Raw genomic sequence first — 18,596 nt, forward strand, 5'->3', positions numbered from 1 at the left:
CACCAGTGTCATTTAGAGGGTTAAGCAGCTTTTTATACTGAAATTCAATGGCTAACATGCATAAATGTGGCTCTAAACTGTTTTTCAAATCTTCTAATCAAAAAAAAAAACAACTTCCTGTATGAAGTCAATCAGCATCTAATATCTGACTGGACGTATACCAGGAGATTTTCTGTAGTGAGTCTCTTTTGGCGTCTTGCACTTGCGCAGTAATGTGGACAGACAAAAGGAGGTGAGATAAATCCACAGGAAACATTAGGAGATTGTTAAAAGGAAAGGAGGAAATGGAGAGCAGGAGTGAGGGATTGAGAGAGAGGACGGAAATGGTTTTTTCCAGTAAGTGGGTCACCTTGTCCTGTAGACTGCGCTCCTCCTCAAACCTTCACGGGCCTTTGGAGAGCTAACCCCATTCACTACCTACTGAGACTGCTCGCACATTTTCCAAGGGAAAGCCATGGACAAAACTGCAACTGTGCACTCTGAGCAGCGAGAAATACTCGCCGAGAGGCCGATACTGTAGTACTCAAACGCAGCAGTTTAAAAAGCTCTGGTGGCTGCTCCGTTTTGATGGTTGATGGCTCGTGTTATGCAAAATTGCAGAGTGGAGTTTCGGTCAGCCTTTTGACTTTGTGAACACAGTGCGGGTCGACCTCGTTCCTATTAGTATTTCTGATGATTAATAAGAATTTTTAATCCCATGTCTTCAGCTTTGAGTTTTGTTGAGTTTTTCATCTGTTTTCTAATCAGATTTGCCACATCTGCTGACACTTTCAGGAAAAATCTCATGTTTCTACATCTTTCAGAGGCTTTTGGTTGCTTTTAGTGGTCTAGAAATTTTAGCATTTTGGGTTTTTTCATTTTAGAAACTGATCTTGTAAGTTATTATCCTGTGTCTGTCCTGTTTTTTTTTTGTTTTTCATATTTATTTTTTCTGCAATTTATGTTTTGATTCTGTTCTGGCCGGCTTTTTAGCACATATATATATATATATATATATATATATATATATATATGCACATGTATAGCACTTTGTCTCTTCTCAGTATTTGGTCTGCTGTTTAGTGACTGCTACAGTACCCCAAAACAGAACAATAAAAGCTGTTAGGCTGTAAAATCAGCTAATATTACTAGGCATGTATGCAAGATTTGCTCAATAACTACACTTCCACAACACTAAACATCATCTTCCAATGATTAATCAAATATTGCTATATTAATCTACAACCATTTTCATCATCAATTAATCAGTTTGAGTATTTATTAAGAACTAAGACTCTCTTTTCTCTGATTGTAGCTCCTTAAATATGAATATTTTCTGGTTTCTTTCTTCCTCTAGGACAGTAAACTTGTGGACAAAACAGGACGTCATCTTTGGGCTCTGGGAAACACTGACGGACATTTTTCAGCTTTTTCTTACACTTATAGACCAAACAGGTTATAGATTAATCCATAAAATAATTGACAATGAAAATAATAGTTAATCCCATTCCACACTACATTTTCAAAATCAAAACCAAATACAGTGAGAAGCTAAAGTTGAAATTAGCCTATAAAAATTCAGTTTTATGCACAAGAGTCTCATTAAGATATCTATTCAAGAAGCAGTTAAAAGAATCAATATGTCCCCCAAAAGAGAGAAAGCAAAGCTATTTTTACATTATTGTGTAACCCTCATGCAACTGCTCTGTTGCTCATATTATTCATCTCGCCAGAGGTAGAAGAAGTATTCATTTGCTTTACTTAAGTATCAGTATAGCAAAATAACAAAAATACTCCATTCCAAGTAGAAATGTGGCATTAAAATCCTACGCAGTGCACACAGTACAATGTCCTGTCTTGGTTTTCTTCTACTGATTGATAAATAATTACATATAAAATCATTAGTTTATCAAGAGTGAAGCATCAGCAGCATGTTACTGTTGTAGCGGCTAATGAAAGAGCTAGTTTGAACTACTTTATATCCAATTTTACGTAAATTCTGACATACAAAAATCATTTTTTCGAAGTTTTCTATGTCTGTGAGACGTTCGACCAGTTGGACATTTACTGAAATTACACCACGTTAGAAGTTTAGAGGTGGAAAAAATGACTATTTGGTGGAGCTGCTAACAACTTATAGACTTCTGAATGTGAACCTGACTACACATTGTTCTATGGAAGAAGCCACAAAGGTTGGAAAATGTTGGTTTAATGTGTAACTATGTGTTGTATTTTAAAAGCTTGTTATATTATCCATCGTGCCAAATATCCGTCTTCAAAAAGCTGTCAGATAAATGTAAAGCAGTGAATGTACTCCATTACTGATTCAAACATGACAAATAAACCAAACTTTTAGCTTTGGACAGCCAGTACTCTCCGTGTTTTTGACTGGACTGCAACGGTAAAATGTATATTTAAAGTGGCCCATCAGCAGAGGCAGGTGTACTGCCTTTAGCCAAACTGGATACTACATGTCCCATAATGCATTTCCCTCGAATCAGATCATTTCCTGGAGTGATTTTTTTAAAAAACTTAACCCTATAGTTTAGTACTTCTCCTGATGACTAATAAACTGATGTGTAAAAGTGGTGGAGCCCCACTTTCACACTAACTCCTCTGTGTTTTCATTGGCAGCAAGAAGACATTGTTTATAGACATTGGTTTATTTTATTCATTTATTTTATTGTTTTTTACGTTACAAATTACCTTTTTAATCTATTTCATCACATTTTTAAATCTATTTTTTCTTGCTTTATTAGCTTTTTATGTTTTATCATCTAATTTTATGTAGTTTTTTATTATGTCATTTCCATGTTTTGTCTTTTTAATCTATTCGCCTACTCACTGAACACCAAAACCTAACAGGAGGCTTGAAAGGCATGCTTTCATTAAAAAAAATAAGTCTAAAAAAATGAAGAAAATAGCACAAATTCTAAGAGTCAGAAACAGATTTAAAAAAAAAAAAAAAAAAAGTCTGATTTTCACATTTCCAGCATTCAGCAGGGCTCTGTCAAAAAAACATAACAAAAAAAGGCTCCAAATCTGCAGCTTCAGTTCACTTTCTCCTTGTTCAGTCGTGCTCTCTGGATATCAGTCATCTGTGAAGTACTTTGTACTGCGCTAAACTGGTCAAAAGGTGCCATACAAATATAATCTGAATAATTAATTGCGCATTTCTTGCTAGCTTTTCCACTAATGTGACGCTACCTTGACTACATTGAGCTGTAAAATATGAAGTGAGACATCTTCTCTGCATCACACTTCTAAAAAAAATCCCATTTCACAACTGTTACTCTGCGTTTTCTGTGTAAAAACAGCTGCTTTGCTTGCGAACACACCCATGCTGCAAATTTTTTACACTGAGCATAAAATGTTCTTTTCATACATGGGGACGAGTAATCGACCGCCGCCGCTGTGGGACTGTTCTAAATATGGGCTTGTTGGTATAATGATGTGGGTGAAACATTTCCCACTAAGACACTTCACAGTCAAACCAGGCGTCCAACATCAGCAGGTACAGACTGAGATGGAGACTCCGTCAGCCATGTTTCCAACATGCTTTTCTCTTTCTTTTTTTTTTTTTTTGGCAATTACCCTGGTGGCTTTGAGGTGCTAATTAGACAGTGTTGATTAATACCAGCTGTGCATAATTTGTGCTATTATTGGATGATCACCTGAGACGAGGAGAGAGAGGCGCAGAGAGACAGTAAGAGGAAGAGAAGAAACAGAGTAGAACATACAGTACAATCAGCATTCTCACCTTTAAAACGGTACATTTAAACCTGGCAGTGAGACACAGAAAGAACATTTGACCCCAATTTAAAATTAACCTGCAGCTGTAGCTGGATATATACAGCAGAGTCCAGGTCAGATCAATAGGCGGATCACTCTGGGGTGGATGAAAGCAAAGTGAAATGCAATTTGTGCAGTTTGGCAGCATTTTAATTGGGTTAAAGCTTGAGTTTGTGAAATATTCCAGCAGTATATTGTGTTATATTTGTTGAAAATCTAATTACATCCAGAAAGCAATTAATAAATCAAATGCTCTTGTAGGAAAAAAAGAAGACAAAGTGTAATCTATGGCAGTCAGAGGCCTGTAAAAAGCTCATCAAATCATTGCACTCACTGCCTGAATCCCAAAATTCGTACCCTAAGCAATCGTAAATTGCAAACATTTAGCTTTCATAGCTTTAACTGATGTCACAAGTGTCACAAGTTGAGTCTGTGAATTCATGAGGGATTAAAAAGCTAAGCAACAAATCGTTATTAAAAATAAGTGAATGTGGACTCGTATTTCATTCACATCTGAATCAGTCACTCAACTGATCAATCATTATTTGTGACAATACAGTGCTTGTTAATTTTGCCAAACTACCAAAGGTCAGGAAACCCACATACACCAGTAAATCCCATATATGACAGAAAATGCAAACAACTCCACAAATAAATAACCATGGTAGTGAACAGCTAGATGACAGATAAACGCTCTACTGCATTTCTTCCCTACACCTTTGACCTCACTTTTTGTGTGTTTCTGAGGTCATAGTAGGGGGTGGTGGTATGTACTGAACTGTTTTTGTATTTTGTCCATCCCATTAACATACATGAGGGGAGCAAAATATTAGCAAAGTGTTGACTTTTTTGACAAAGTCATAAATGAGGAAGCTTTGAGCTGTTGTATTGGACTACATTAGATTTCACAGGCGTAAGTCAGCTAATAATTTTAGTTTGAGACTTTCTGTCTTTATTTGTGTCTTGCTGTTCTGAGAGGTGTACATATTTTGATGAGTGTGTTATGGTTATGTTGCTTTACAACTGAATCTAATCAAATCAAGAGGATTTTACAATTGCATCAAACTCACAGAGGAAATCTTCTCAGTGGTGTAATTCTATTTGTTTTGATGTATCACCTCAAAATATTTCCTGACCTGCAGTGTGTGATTTCTTGGTGAAATTAAGAAATATGGACACACATAACCAAGTGCTATTGCTGCTTGACCTGAGCTGACCTGTGCTGGAACATTATGTAGAGAGATCACGAAGTTCTGTTTGTGGTACACGAAAAGCATCATGGTCACGACAGGTGCAAGATGACTGATGTGTTGCTATCAACATAAGAAAGTGTGTTTTACATGTTTTTGTCACCACTGGTAGGTTTGTGATTTCAAACTCAAACTGGAGGGGAGAGAAAACATCACCTTTTGTGTCAATCAACAGCCAGGAGGATCCAACATTTATGTGGAGGATCATCACTGGCGGTGAGATCTTGGTCTGAGGCTTTGAACCAGAGCAGGAACAACATTTTTCACAGTGGAAGAGCTGCAGTACTAAAGAAGGTGGGTCAGATTATGAGCACCAGGAGCATGCTCATTGTTTTCCTCAAAATACACATTATGCTGCACAGTGAACTCATCCTCCAGGATCAGGCTGTCAAGGCAGACTTTAACTGTAGCATCCTGAGGTGTCTGAAGGAGAACATTAGGTGCAAACGATCTGGACTGTTATGTGATAGCATGTTGGTGCACCCGGTCACAGCACAGTGATTACAGGACTTCTGCTCGCTCCAACACAATTGTTGCTCTACATCCACCCACATTGACAGATTTTCCTCTCAGGTGACTTATTCCTCTTCATTTATTTAAAATCTAAGTGGAAGGTGCCGCCATTTTGACATAGTTTAGGACATTCATTTTAAATGGTGCTTGATATGGTTACATAACGTAACTTTCAGAGATTATTACAAGTGTTCCAGGAGCGCTGGGAGCAGTGTATCGCTGCACAAGGGCACTACTTTGATGGGGGACGGAGACCACATTTATGACCATGTCAAGCATGGTTTTTGATTTGTACAAGCACACACTTGGAACATTTTGACACCACATCCTTTAGTATTACGGCCCCGTGCTGCTGTGCTCCGTTTTTCCTTTTGGTGTGATTAACCTTGTCCTGGTTCTATATGCAAACTAGCATGTGCAAGCCCCTGGCCCGATTGGTGCCAGCAGCAGGTCCTTACTGACTGCACCGGTGCTGCACTGAGATCCAGTCAGGCTGTTCTCAATGTACAGCTTCATAGCTCAGTTAAACTGATTCGATTTAAAGCAAAGACTCGCCTCTGTGTCTGTTTGTGCATTTCTGGTAATTGAGTAGACTGTAGTTATGCCAGGAAACTTTGTAGTGGTAATTTAAACTGTTTTTATCAGGTTTGAGACACTAGTTTACCACTGGGGGCAGGACCAGGCTGGATTATTCAGTTACACATTTCCACTGCTAGGTTCATTTACTAACCGTTAAGACACATTTGGCTTCAGGAGACTTTTCCTTTTTGTAATTTTTAGTTTGTTAAATAATCATAGCTGATCATCCATCCCTCCATCCATTGTCTACACACCGCTCAATCCTCATTAGGGTCGTGGGGGAATGGAGTCTATCCCAGCTGGCTTGGGGTTAAGGCAGGGGACACCTGGACAGGACACCAGTCTATTACAGAGCTACACACAGAGACAAACAATCACATGTGCATTCGCACCTACAAAGAATTTAGAATTACCAATTAACCTAAACATGTTTTTGTACTGTGGGAGGAAGCCGGAGTACCTGCAGAAAACCCACGCATGACCAGGGAGAACATGCAAACCCCATGCAGAAAGATCTCAGGAAGGCAGGAATGCAAACTGGGAATCTTCTAGCTACAAGACAAAGGTGCTCACCACTACTCCACTGTGCAGCCCCATAGCTAATCTGTAAAGGATTCAATTTTGATTTCTTTTGTTGTTAATATGGGTACAGTGGTGAACAAAAGTTTGCATACACTTGGAAAGGCCATGTATGTCTGGGCAGTCGTGAGTTTACAACATCTATACCTTTGAATTTTTCTATGATGGAATCATTGAAATCCATGAAAAACAATAATGCACTATGGTTCCTCTGGAAAAATGCCAAAAATCTTCTGGGTCAAAAATATACATACAACAACTTAAATGATCAACTTTGGCCATTTAGACATTTGTGAAAATCAAAATCAAAATCTGGCTTAGTGGCATCCAAAGACCATGTACAAGTGAGACTTAAAATTTATCGTGGTTGATTATTAGAGTTGACTACAGCTTCTGACACCTCTGAGTCAATTTAAATAGGGCACATTTGATACACTGCCACAATCACTACAGTGACAAAATCTGAGGGGTTTAGCACAGATCTGACAAAGCAAATCACTGACTTCAGCAATTCAGTAAAGTCACTTGGAGCCATTTCAAAGCAGCTCTAGCTCTAAAATCAGCTGTGCAAGTATAAAGTTCAAGGTACTGATGTGTCACTGCCACGATCCAGAAGAAAACACAAATTATCTGTTAAGTAAAAGGGGGGTTGGAGAACCAGGTGCAGACACAAAGACAGGTAAGGAGGTGTTAAATGAAAAGGGGTTTTATTGAACCAAAACTTCTACATAACAGAAAACAGGCCAGAGGTGGCTAAACAGAAAATGAGTATTTGCAAACAATAGTGCTAAAGCAAGATACTCACACCTGGGGAAAACTAATAACAGTGGGCAAAAATAAACTGAGGTCCAACCAAACAACTGATTCCAAAAGGTAAATCCAAAAAAATGGGAAAAAGCGGAGTAGTCCATAACCAGTGCAGGGGAGTGGAGTCTGAGACATGTGTCCAACAATGACCCACCAACAACTGAGGTGAAGAGCAGAGCTTAAATGGCTGAGGGGAACATGTGAGTGGAATGATCTGATTGCCTGCAGCTGACACCCAGCAGTAATCAGCTGGCAGCCAGAGGGCGAGCGACTGGGAGAGAGAGACAGGAGGGAAACGGGGAAAAAGGGCAGGAGCAGGAGTGGGACCATGACACTATCAGCTGCTACAGAGAGACTTTTAGTCAGGATGATCAAGAGTCAGCTAAGAATCACCAAAAACGAATGAATTAGAAGCTGCTGAAACACAGGTAGTGGTGTTTACAGTCAAGCTTTTTCTATATTGCCACTGGCTGAGAGTCTGCCACACAAGAAGGAAGACTTTTCTCCAGAAACGACTTTGTTCATCACTGTTGGTGTGATTCTTTTATTTATAATTATTTATTTGATTTAAGCAGCATCCACCTTCCACTGTTCCTCGTTTTGTGTACTGTCCCGGTTCCTGTTGTCACTGCAAAAACCCCTGCCTGCTATTTACCAAAATAGCAAATACCAAAACATTAGCAGTAAAGAAAGACTGAGTTGTCATTTCTACACCTCTAATCTCCATGTTTGCCGCCGTCACATTCTGTTAACCTAAAAAGCACATTTTTCACTGTTACTGTAAGTCAAATTAGCGGAAGCCTCCAATCGTCCACTGATCTGTCAGTCAGCATGAAGGACTGCAGGGCTGCGCTGTGTATTTCAGGCTTTATGATAATGTATGTTGGAGCCTTGTGACAGCGTTGTCAAGGCAGCACTGGTCTGTCCTGACACTGGATGGACACATCTCATTTCTCACCATATCGAGGTGGGAAGCTGTTGCCATGACGCCCCAAGGCTGACTGACAGCTGTCACTGTGTGGCTGTTTGAGCGTTTGTGTGAGTTTGTGTGAGGCAGCGAGGCCTCACAAGTGCATGTGTGTTGCCTTCGAACAAATGACATGTCAAGTGGGAGCAGGGGGATGCCACGGAGACGCTGTCGTGTGGGTGGAGGATGGATGAGGGAGGATGGGATTGTGGGATGGAGGGAAATGAAGGAGACAGTGAAAGTGAAGAAAGGCAACGCTGGAATTAGGAGCTTTAAAGGGCAGCTGGGTGGGAGCGCCTGGAAGAGCTCTGACAGCTCCAGCTCACACTTATTGGACACGGAGCACGAGCGATAACATGATCTTGGCGCCTCGGCCGGCTCATAGCAAGGTCATTTCCACCGTGTCATGGGCTGCATTTACTCAATTTGAAAGAGGGTAAAGAATTTTTAAACAATACCTGCATTTGATAATGAATCGGCTTTAAAAATGAGGGCAATTATCCAACCACGGTGCCTCCAGAGCCGAGCACACATAAATAGGCCTCAGTCAAAGTCCTAACCTGAATGTCCTCTATAAATACAGTATGGACCTACACATGTGTCACGGATTCTTTAAGGGAAAGGTTATGTTTTTAGGCCTCAACACACACTGTGAAAAGGTCAGAAACAACAATATGTTAGGCCAGCTTCCTGTGACTGGTAGCCTCAAGCCAAAAACACGGTTTCTGTCTTTAAACCCCTTTGAAGCCCAAATCCTGCACGCATGTTTGAAAAGCAAGTTGTTTTTGTACAAAAAAAACAAATCAAAAAACAAACAAAACAAAAGTGCAACTTGTATCAGAGCTAGAAACCGTAAAAACAAAAACAGAATTGTCGGATTTTCAACTTTCCAACCCTCTTTCCTGTCCTTGAACTACTCATCTGTGATGTGACATTTCATCAGAACACTAAACCCAATCTAAGCTTTAAGCTGACTTATTTCATTAAAATCACTTTATTCTACATATGTAATTTAAAATTTTGTCAAAAACAAAAATTCTGCATTTATTGGTGCAGCTGTAAATGTCATTAGTAATGCGGCTGCAATTAACAGTCACAAAAAATCCAGGGACTTTTTGTCTGAACTGCAAAAGACAGGAATGGAAGAAAATCAAAAACATAAATAGCAACAGTAACAGAAGACATATTGGGTTCTTTATTCATCTTGCCATGTGCTGTTTCAATCGAGGTGCAGGAAAAATTAGCCCCGAGTGATTGAAAAATGTGAGAGAAGCACAAAAACAACACAAAATATCAGAAAGTGCCTGGGGTTCAGAGGCTTCAAAGAAGATTCAGGGTTAGCGATGTGACTTCAGGTTTAAATCTGGGTTTTCAGGGCTACGGCTCTGGTGCACTCTTTCACCGAGCTACATCAACCTGCAGGTTATGTTCACAAAAACAAACCAATGCCTGTAACAGCACGCCTGGTGACCAATCATTTCTCTTGTAAAATATGAATTACCATCCGTAGAAGATCCCACGAGAGATTCTCTGAGAAAGCAAGAGTTTTTCAGAGATATAAACCCTTTCTTTTATGAGAATTATAGATTTTTAGTGTAGGGAACTCCACTAAAAATCTATAACATCTCTCTTGCTTTATGTTTTTGTTTTCTGCCGACTACAAGCAATTTCAAAGTCATTTTATTAAATAGTGACATAATCCTAAAATAAGGGCTGATTAAACCACTAAGGCCTTGTACTCACTGACCTTATAATATTCGCAGTAAACCTACTGACTGCAAATCTTACAGTAAGTGGGAAGTGTTTAGGTTGTTTACATTTTAATGTTTGTTCTTCACTTGCTACCGAGACTGTTTAACACCAACGGTGCTGCAGCTGTAAGTATGAGGCACATGAACACATTAATATAAAGGAATAAACAATGGTAATTATTACACTATAGATCTACTCTTGTGTTAGTGATCACACATTGATCAGTGTGTTAACAGATTTTTTGCAGCTTTCTTTCTTGCCTTTACAGTATTATATATTTTCTAACTCCTTATATTAGTTTGGGATTACAGTTTGTTCTTTTTGTGAGAAATATGCAGCTCTAGACTTTTCCAAGTTTGGTCATTTGAAGCCAGAGACGATTTGGATTCAGAAACATTAGGTTGACTTAACTGTTGATAACTTTGTGTGACTAAACTTTTTGATTTGGGACTATTTCCTGCAGCGGATTAACACACATTTGATGCTCCAGTGAGTGTCTTCAGTAGCAGGGTGGTGAATGTAGAACTGACTCCAAATAAACTACATTGGTAATAAAGGAATGTGTCATCTTGTGCGACAGTGTGGCTCACTGATGTGTTTTTAATAGACAATAATGCTGCTCTCTGACACGCCAAGTTCTGGAGACATGCACGCGATACTGCATGTTTTGGATTTGTTGATGAGAAAAATATCTCTAATAAAATAACTGAAAAATGCTCTATCACATACAGTAAATATGACTCAAGGGAAGCCAGTAAAAGGTCACCAATCGCCTGGTTTCTATAACTGGGCCAAGAGGAGCTGTGCAGAATGTCCCTGATAACTAACCCTGATAGACAAAAGAGTGATTAGGTTACAGACCTACATTGTTAATAATTTTGTAATTAATGCCAATTAGTTCATCTTTTTTTATGCTAGATTCAGAAGAATCTGCTTCCCTGCTTGCAGCAGATGTCTTTCCTCAGTCATGTGGACTTATATTTATTTATGGCCTTATAATGAAATCCTCACATGGTATTAATTCACTAAAGATCTATTCTCATAAGTCAACCATATGCACCGTGCTCCCACTCAGTTCAAGCGTTAATTAATAGAAGAAGTGTTAAACTGTGTCACATTTTTCAGCTCATTCGGTGCAACTGTTACCACAATTCAGGTTTTTCATTATGTAAGAGTGTAGAGGGATTACGGCATCATTCCTGCTGATGTAAGTGTGTGTCTCATGTTCGTATCATAAATGCTTTCAAACATACAAATGCACTTCCTATATGTACTACATACATCAAAATGATAAAGTCTGTGTACTTCAGAGTTATTTGACTTCAGAGATTTACCTGAAACCAACCAACATCAATAAATGTATTCCAAAAATATGTGACTCCTGTGTGTTAAGGTGCAGTTATGGTTCCTCTTTGGCGTCTGTTTGCGTAACTCTCTGCCTACACAGAGTGAAGATTTATGGGAATTTAAACAGCATAGAGGCTGCAGAAAAGAGTTGCATCTTTCAACAAGACTGTAGTGTCCAGGTCCACTGTTCGGTTGGTCGACTGATTGGTTGATATGCTCTGATCCTGAACAATTTGTAATTGATCAGACAATCGCTGTTACTTTCACAAGGAGAAAAGTGCTACATTGGCAGTTTTCCAGGATTAATCCACTTTTGGAGTCAGTATTACTTAACCCTAACCCCTGCAAATATGCTGATACGCTTTCACACAAAACCTCACCTACAGCATGTACTGTATCTGTCTATCTCAACACTTCTGTGATAATTAATAAAATGTGACCACAAATTCTGAAAAAACATGAAGATTTTCAAGCAGCATATTAAAAATGTTTGTTTTGGTTTGACCAACTCTGCAAACTGGACTTGCTGTAAAACTGTAAAGAAAAGCAGACAATGGACACTCATTAGCTTTCTGTTGACTGACATATCAGTTAATCAGTTAATTGTCTCATTATAAGACTTTTATTTAATCATGTTTTGCTTTACTCTGTTAAAAATGAGAAGTAGTTACAGTTTCCAGAATCCAACGGTGATGTTCGCAGAGTGGTTTTATTTAGTCTAACTAATAGACCCAAATCAAAGACATTCGGTTCACATATTTACATGACATAACATTGAACCAAAAATAAAATCTTGACATTTTAAAGTTGCAATTGTTCAGAATGTTTGCTTCATAAATGGCATCAAAGATTCTAATATGGCAGTAACATGTTACAGCACAAAGAGTCCCAGACAGCCAATTTGATCAAGGGTGAAAATAGAAAAAGTGACATTTACAGTCTATTTTTATCTGTGGTTCTACATAGTTCTCAAAAAAAATTTGGAGAAAAGTTTGCAATAGAGGGAAATAAAAGAAAATGAGAATTAGTCTTCCTTCTACTAACTGCTCTGAATCAAATAAACTAGACGGCAAAATGTTGACAGAAGGTGGAGTTCTGCACTGCTGTAACAAACAGATATCTCGTTTTTTGTTCAGTTTACGCGTTTCTCAATTGGGACCAATATTAAGTTCTGTAAAATAGAATTTTATGTTTTAGACCAAGGGATTTTTGTATTTTTAACCTTAAAAAATCGTACTTATCTCACCTGGGAAGCCATTTCGAGGGTTCAGAAACTCCCCAAGTATTATTCCCACAGCCACTAAATTTGGTGAAGATGCAGACAAATGTGTTTGCAGCAGAATCAAAAAAGCTTTTATTTTCTATGGGCTCTTTAAAATGAAAATAAGAACAGATTTTACAACCGAGATCGGTGTTGGAGTTCCACAAAATGTCTGTACGTGTATATATTTAGATGTATCCATATTCTTAGTTCGAACAAAAATGTGTTTTTAGCCTTTTTAATGTAATTTTTACCTCAATCACAGGACCACAAAAACCGGTGTGTAAAAGGGTCTATATATTGTCATCATATGTGTACAGTTACAAGTTGCTTCAGTGTTGTCTCCGTGTTCAAATTGAACAATATAATACCAATACAATAACATGCCCCAACGAACGTTCTCATACGTACATATTCCTAAATAAATCAACAAAATTTTTACTGAATTTTGTCTGAATTGCAAAAAAAATCTCAAACTTTGTTCATCTCCAAGACAAAAATGGAGAGAGGTCTTTAGGAATCAATCTGTTGTGACATTTTTCTTTCACGTCAGCTGTTACTGGATGTGATTCACCTTGTCTGAAGAAGTGGAAACAGCTGATCAGTCATGTGAGTTAAAAGATGTTTCTATCTCCCATTTATTGCTTTTTTGGAAACAAGGAAAACCATCTCGAGAGAATGCAAAAACTTTTTAAAATCATTATTTTACCATTTCCAATAGCTTTAAACTGAAACATACATTCATGGAAACAGCTTACGTCTCTGTCCACCACAGTCAAGGTGACACTGATTTGTAATGAAGCCAAGGTCGTGTAAAATACTGCTGATTGTGAAATCAAACCCAGGGATAGTGAGCTGGTGGCTATGGTACTATATTATCTGAAATCAATGAAACACCGCCAGCAAAGTAGACGTGAAGATAGCAAAGTTTCTGAGAAACAGCAGAGGCACATTCCCCTCCACAGAAACCCCTCAGCCTCTAAACTGCTGTCAGCTCCCAAAACAGCTCTTCTGTCGACAATCAAACTCACTCTCCCTCTACAAGCCCCCCGAGTTTTTTTTAGTGAAGTGTGTCAAAAGACATGATAGTGATGTTCATGTTGCTGCTGAAGCGAAGGCAACTGTCCTCCCCCGTTGCTCTTCCCCTCCTTTCATCTCCTCCGTCACTTGTCTTTCCTCCGTCCCCTCCGCCCTCGCTCTAAACCCCCCCCCCCTTCAACCTACCGCTTCACGTCTCTGCTCTACTGTACGGTGAGACTCTCCTCTACGTTGGGCAGAGGCTGAGCTACAGAGTGTGGGTAGTGTTGGTGCAGCAGAGTGCTTCCAAATGTGTCCATCTGCCAAGAATCAGGAGGAGGAGGAGGATGAGGAGGAGGAGGGGGAGGCAGAGAAGGTAGAGGAAGAGGCCAGAGATCGTGTGCCTTAATCGGGATTGACGGTTACATCGCCCGTCTCACTTTAATCCTCTGCGGATCACGTGCTGCACACAAACACAGATGTGCAGATACATGGTGGTGTGGCGGGTCGATGTGGCGACGCTCGCCCACGCCGACTCCATCCTAACCTGGATTTTCAGGTATATGAAACGCTGCCATACATACAAACTTACACACATTTGCAAAAAGTGTCTGTACAGCAGCCATAGCAACGGTTGCCCTAGCTACCGTAGGAAGCCGGAGTCGTTTGATGGCACGTTTCCCAGAGGAACCCGTCATACATCTTGCATGGGGGATGGTGGGTTGGGATGTATACTGTACATGAAGAAACACTGCCAGAGCTTCGAGGAGACGCATGCAGCGAGCGCTCAACCTACAACTCAAGTTCAGCCAAAATGCAAAAAAAGCATATTTCTGTTTCAACCCTTGTTCTGGAGGCGGTGTTAGGTTTAATTTTCCCAGTTTTTGAGGCATCAGTCGTTGTGATTTTTGCTTCCAAACCAGCTAAATTTACACTGATCTGCTGGGAAATTTTGGGCCCTGCAGTCATGTGGATGTTACTTTGACCTGTAGCCCCCACCTAAACACTGTTTCAATCCAATCACATCCTCAGCGAATCTCTCTGGCGACAGCAGCCTTCCCCAGCAGACTAATGCTCCCTGTAACTGTGCAAAAGCTGCTCAGAAACGGCTTGAGTAATGTGACAAGGCACCCAAGGCATTGACCCGGCCTCCACACTCCTCAGACAATAATCCAATTCAGCATCCACAGGGCCTTCTAGAACAATCCTGATCTACAGAGACCCCACCTCACAACCCACAGCACCCAGAGGATCCGATGACAACGTGTCAGAGTAAAACACCACATGACACCCACAGATGTCCTGTGTCCTTGTATCAGTGGGTCAGAGCTGTTTCGGCAGCATGAGATGGAACTACACATTATTATGCTGTGTAAAAAAAGAAAAGAAAAAGAAAACATAAGAAAATCCAGTGCCAAAAAAGATTCATTTAAAAAATAGGGAATACCGTAATGTTTTAAATCTGTGAAAATGGCAAAAATCACCAGAAGTATCCCTAAAATAATTGAAAGTTTAGCAGATTTGAATACAGTAAAAACAGTGTAAAACAGTCATACATCGTGAAAAAACATTTCAATTTGTAAAAAATAGATGGGGAAAATCTATACAGTTTTCGCCTGTTTTTTTTTGTGATTTCACCAGCTGTTATCAATAATTCACAAAGCAAGAAAAAAATTGCAAAAAAACCAACCTCTTTCTGTGTCCATAATGTACATATATTTTAAAGGCAAATGCATGTAAAATAACAGTATTTTGTGCTATTTAATTACAGTGAAAAGAGTCTTATTATATGATCAAACTTTGTAAAAGATGAAGCTACCATTTGTAAAAACAATATATTTTTTATATATATATATATATAAATATATATATATATATATATATATATATATATATTATGGCATGCCGTTTAGGAAATTATATATATAATGAAAGTCGATATATATATAATGAAACTTGATATATATATAATGAAACTTGATATATATATAATGAAAGTCGATATATATATAATGAAACTTGATATATATATAATGAAACTTGATATATATATAATGAAAGTCGATATATATATAATGAAACTTGATATATATATAATGAAACTTGATATATATATAATGAAAGTCGATATATATATAATGAAACTTGATATATATATAATGAAACTTGATATATATATAATGAAAGTTGATATATATATATATATATATCAACTTTCATTATATATATATCAACTTTCATTATATATATATCGACTTTCATTATATATATATCAACTTTCATTATATATATATCTCGACTTTCATTATATATATATATATCGACTTTCATTATATATATATATCGACTTTCACTATATATATATCAACTTTCATTATATATATATCAAGTTTCATTATATATATATATCAACTTTCATTATATATATATCAAGTTTCATTATATATATATCGACTTTCATTATATATATATATCAACTTTCATTATATATATATCAAATCTTTTTTCCTACCGAGCCCCGGAAGGGACATGTCCGTATGGCGAAGCGACAACGAAGGACACTCACCCGGACGAGAATTTTATTGAGTTTTATTTTAAAATCGGCCTGAAACACACAGACATTCAAGCAGTGCGATGCGCTAAGAGTCTGCCATGCAGACCAGCGATCCTGATAATGGTAAGTTTTATTTCTCCAACATCCTGCTGTTATCCTACTATGAATACGCTAGCTACAACAGTCCCACATCAGTATTATGAACGTTCCGCCAGCTAACGCGGTCCGGACACCGGATCAGTGATTAGAGGTTGGCGTTCAACTATTGTTTGCCAGCCAGTTAGCCGCTGGTAAGCTAACAAGCTATGAAACAACTCCTTATAAAACCGGAGGAAAGCAGCAGCAATATTTCAGTCCAAGACCTGTATTCAGAACCTCCCACGCTGTTACACAATGACCCATTAATCATATTACTGAACTATATGGTTATCATTGAAATTTCCCTTGAAGAACCAGTGAACTCTTTGCGAACACATTTTAATTTATGTGTTGATTATGTTTCGTATCAGTAATACAAGTCTAAAAAACTGATTGAAATGATCAAGTTAACACAATGAAGTAAAGAGTACTGGTAATCTGCAGCTATTTTCATAATTTCAAGGTGAAATTCTGATGTGTGATTTTCTAGCTTTGCAGATGTGGAAATCCAATGCACTGATTTCTTATACACAGATGCTTTTGGTGTTTTTTGTTGTAAAATAAAACAAGGCATTTATCACTGTTGGAAATTATTACAGGTATTATTTGTAAGACTTTCTAACATTGTATGGACAAAGCAATAAATCAGTTAATGGATAAAATCATTTGTATTACAGATGCTATCAACAGCATGTCTTGTTCATTTTATTTAGTTGTCGGCCTTGGATGATGAGGTCCAGTTACCAGGAGCACTAGTCTGCAGCTTACTGGTTCCGTCTTGCAGCTCCTCCACGCTGTCCTCCTCTCTACAGACCAAATCAAGTAAGATCTGTTTAGACTATGCAGACATCAACATGATCAGTATGTTATCTTTTGACCCATCCTAAAATCACAAAATAGAACATTTACTTTAAGTTAACTGTGTTTATGAAAATAGAAAATAATTACTGACAACTCGTACTTTTTGGTGCTTTTATGCAGGAAAAGGGAACCAGGAAGCTGCTGTGGATCCTCTGCAGTATCTGGAGAGGTCAGAGGAACGTTTCTTGGAACAGATTGGAAGACACCAAGACGTGACCTCTGCCATGCTCCAGAACATCCAGAAGATGAATGAAAACCTTGGTTGCACTGATGGGACGCATGGTGTCGGTGCTGGAGCAACTGTCCCAGAATTAAACTGCATTGTTGACTATTGGCTTTTCTAGAAAATAAATCTTTTTTAGTACTTCACCTGTTTTGTATTTTACTCATGCACTTTGGATGAATGAACAGAAATTTGTGATGAGAGATGCAAATTTTGTCTATAATCTACAGAGACTTTATTCAGTGTTCAGTGCACACTTTTGTTACACACATTTTGACAGATAAGCAGTTGTGCTTTTCAAGCAGATTTTAGTCAGAAACATCAGTAGCATATATTGTTGTTTTTTTTACTGTTACACCAATCTAGGTAGATAAACTGCACTACTGCAGCAGACATATTATTGAAATGTGCTTCTATTATGTGTCTACATACACTGCTCACAAGTAGTTATTCAACTTTTGGGTGAAATTGATGGAAAATATAAAAAGTGCACGCTGTAGTGATATATCATAAAAGTAGGGTATTTAACTAGAAACATGCAATAGTGATTTCCTCATCTCAAAAAAAATTATTGAATCAAAAGCTAACAACAGTGGAGGGTATGTCACAATAAAAATGTCTCAGTTTGGACAGAACAGCAGCCTTCAGCTGAAATCCAGTACAATTGTGTCCCACCAGTGGCGTGATCATGGATGTGTCCAGGCAGCAGCTGACCTCTGCCTCGTAATTAGCCTTAAGACCAGCTATAAAGATAAACATAGATATTATCATTATCATCAACATATGGTGCATGTGTTTAACCTTTAAGCTATGTAGGGATGCAAATGTAGTCGAAGCTAAGTAGCTAAGCTAATGCTAACACGTTCAGTGTTCAGAATCAAAACATCTCTAAAAATTACCTGTTTTCTCAAACGTAGTCGCCGTTCCCTGTGACAACCATGAAGACAGATAGATAATCACAGAAGAGCTCATCTGAA

At 38.3% G+C, this 18,596-nt stretch overlaps 1 protein-coding gene and 1 long non-coding RNA gene across 2 annotated transcripts in view; one reads left to right on the top strand and one right to left on the bottom strand.

Annotated features, from left to right (window-relative positions):
• Nucleotides 1-18,596, bottom strand: part of LOC110958200 (SH3 and multiple ankyrin repeat domains protein 2) — a 329,760-nt gene that overhangs the window by 108,760 nt on the left and 202,404 nt on the right.
• On the top strand, nucleotides 16,527-17,765 carry LOC127530608 (uncharacterized). Its single transcript, XR_007937255.1, has 2 exons — nucleotides 16,527-17,357; nucleotides 17,517-17,765. It is a non-coding gene; the product is annotated as an uncharacterized LOC127530608 (long non-coding RNA).

Source organism: Acanthochromis polyacanthus, chromosome 2, assembly GCF_021347895.1.
Source record: "Acanthochromis polyacanthus isolate Apoly-LR-REF ecotype Palm Island chromosome 2, KAUST_Apoly_ChrSc, whole genome shotgun sequence".
Classification (NCBI taxonomy): domain Eukaryota; kingdom Metazoa; phylum Chordata; class Actinopteri; family Pomacentridae; genus Acanthochromis; species Acanthochromis polyacanthus.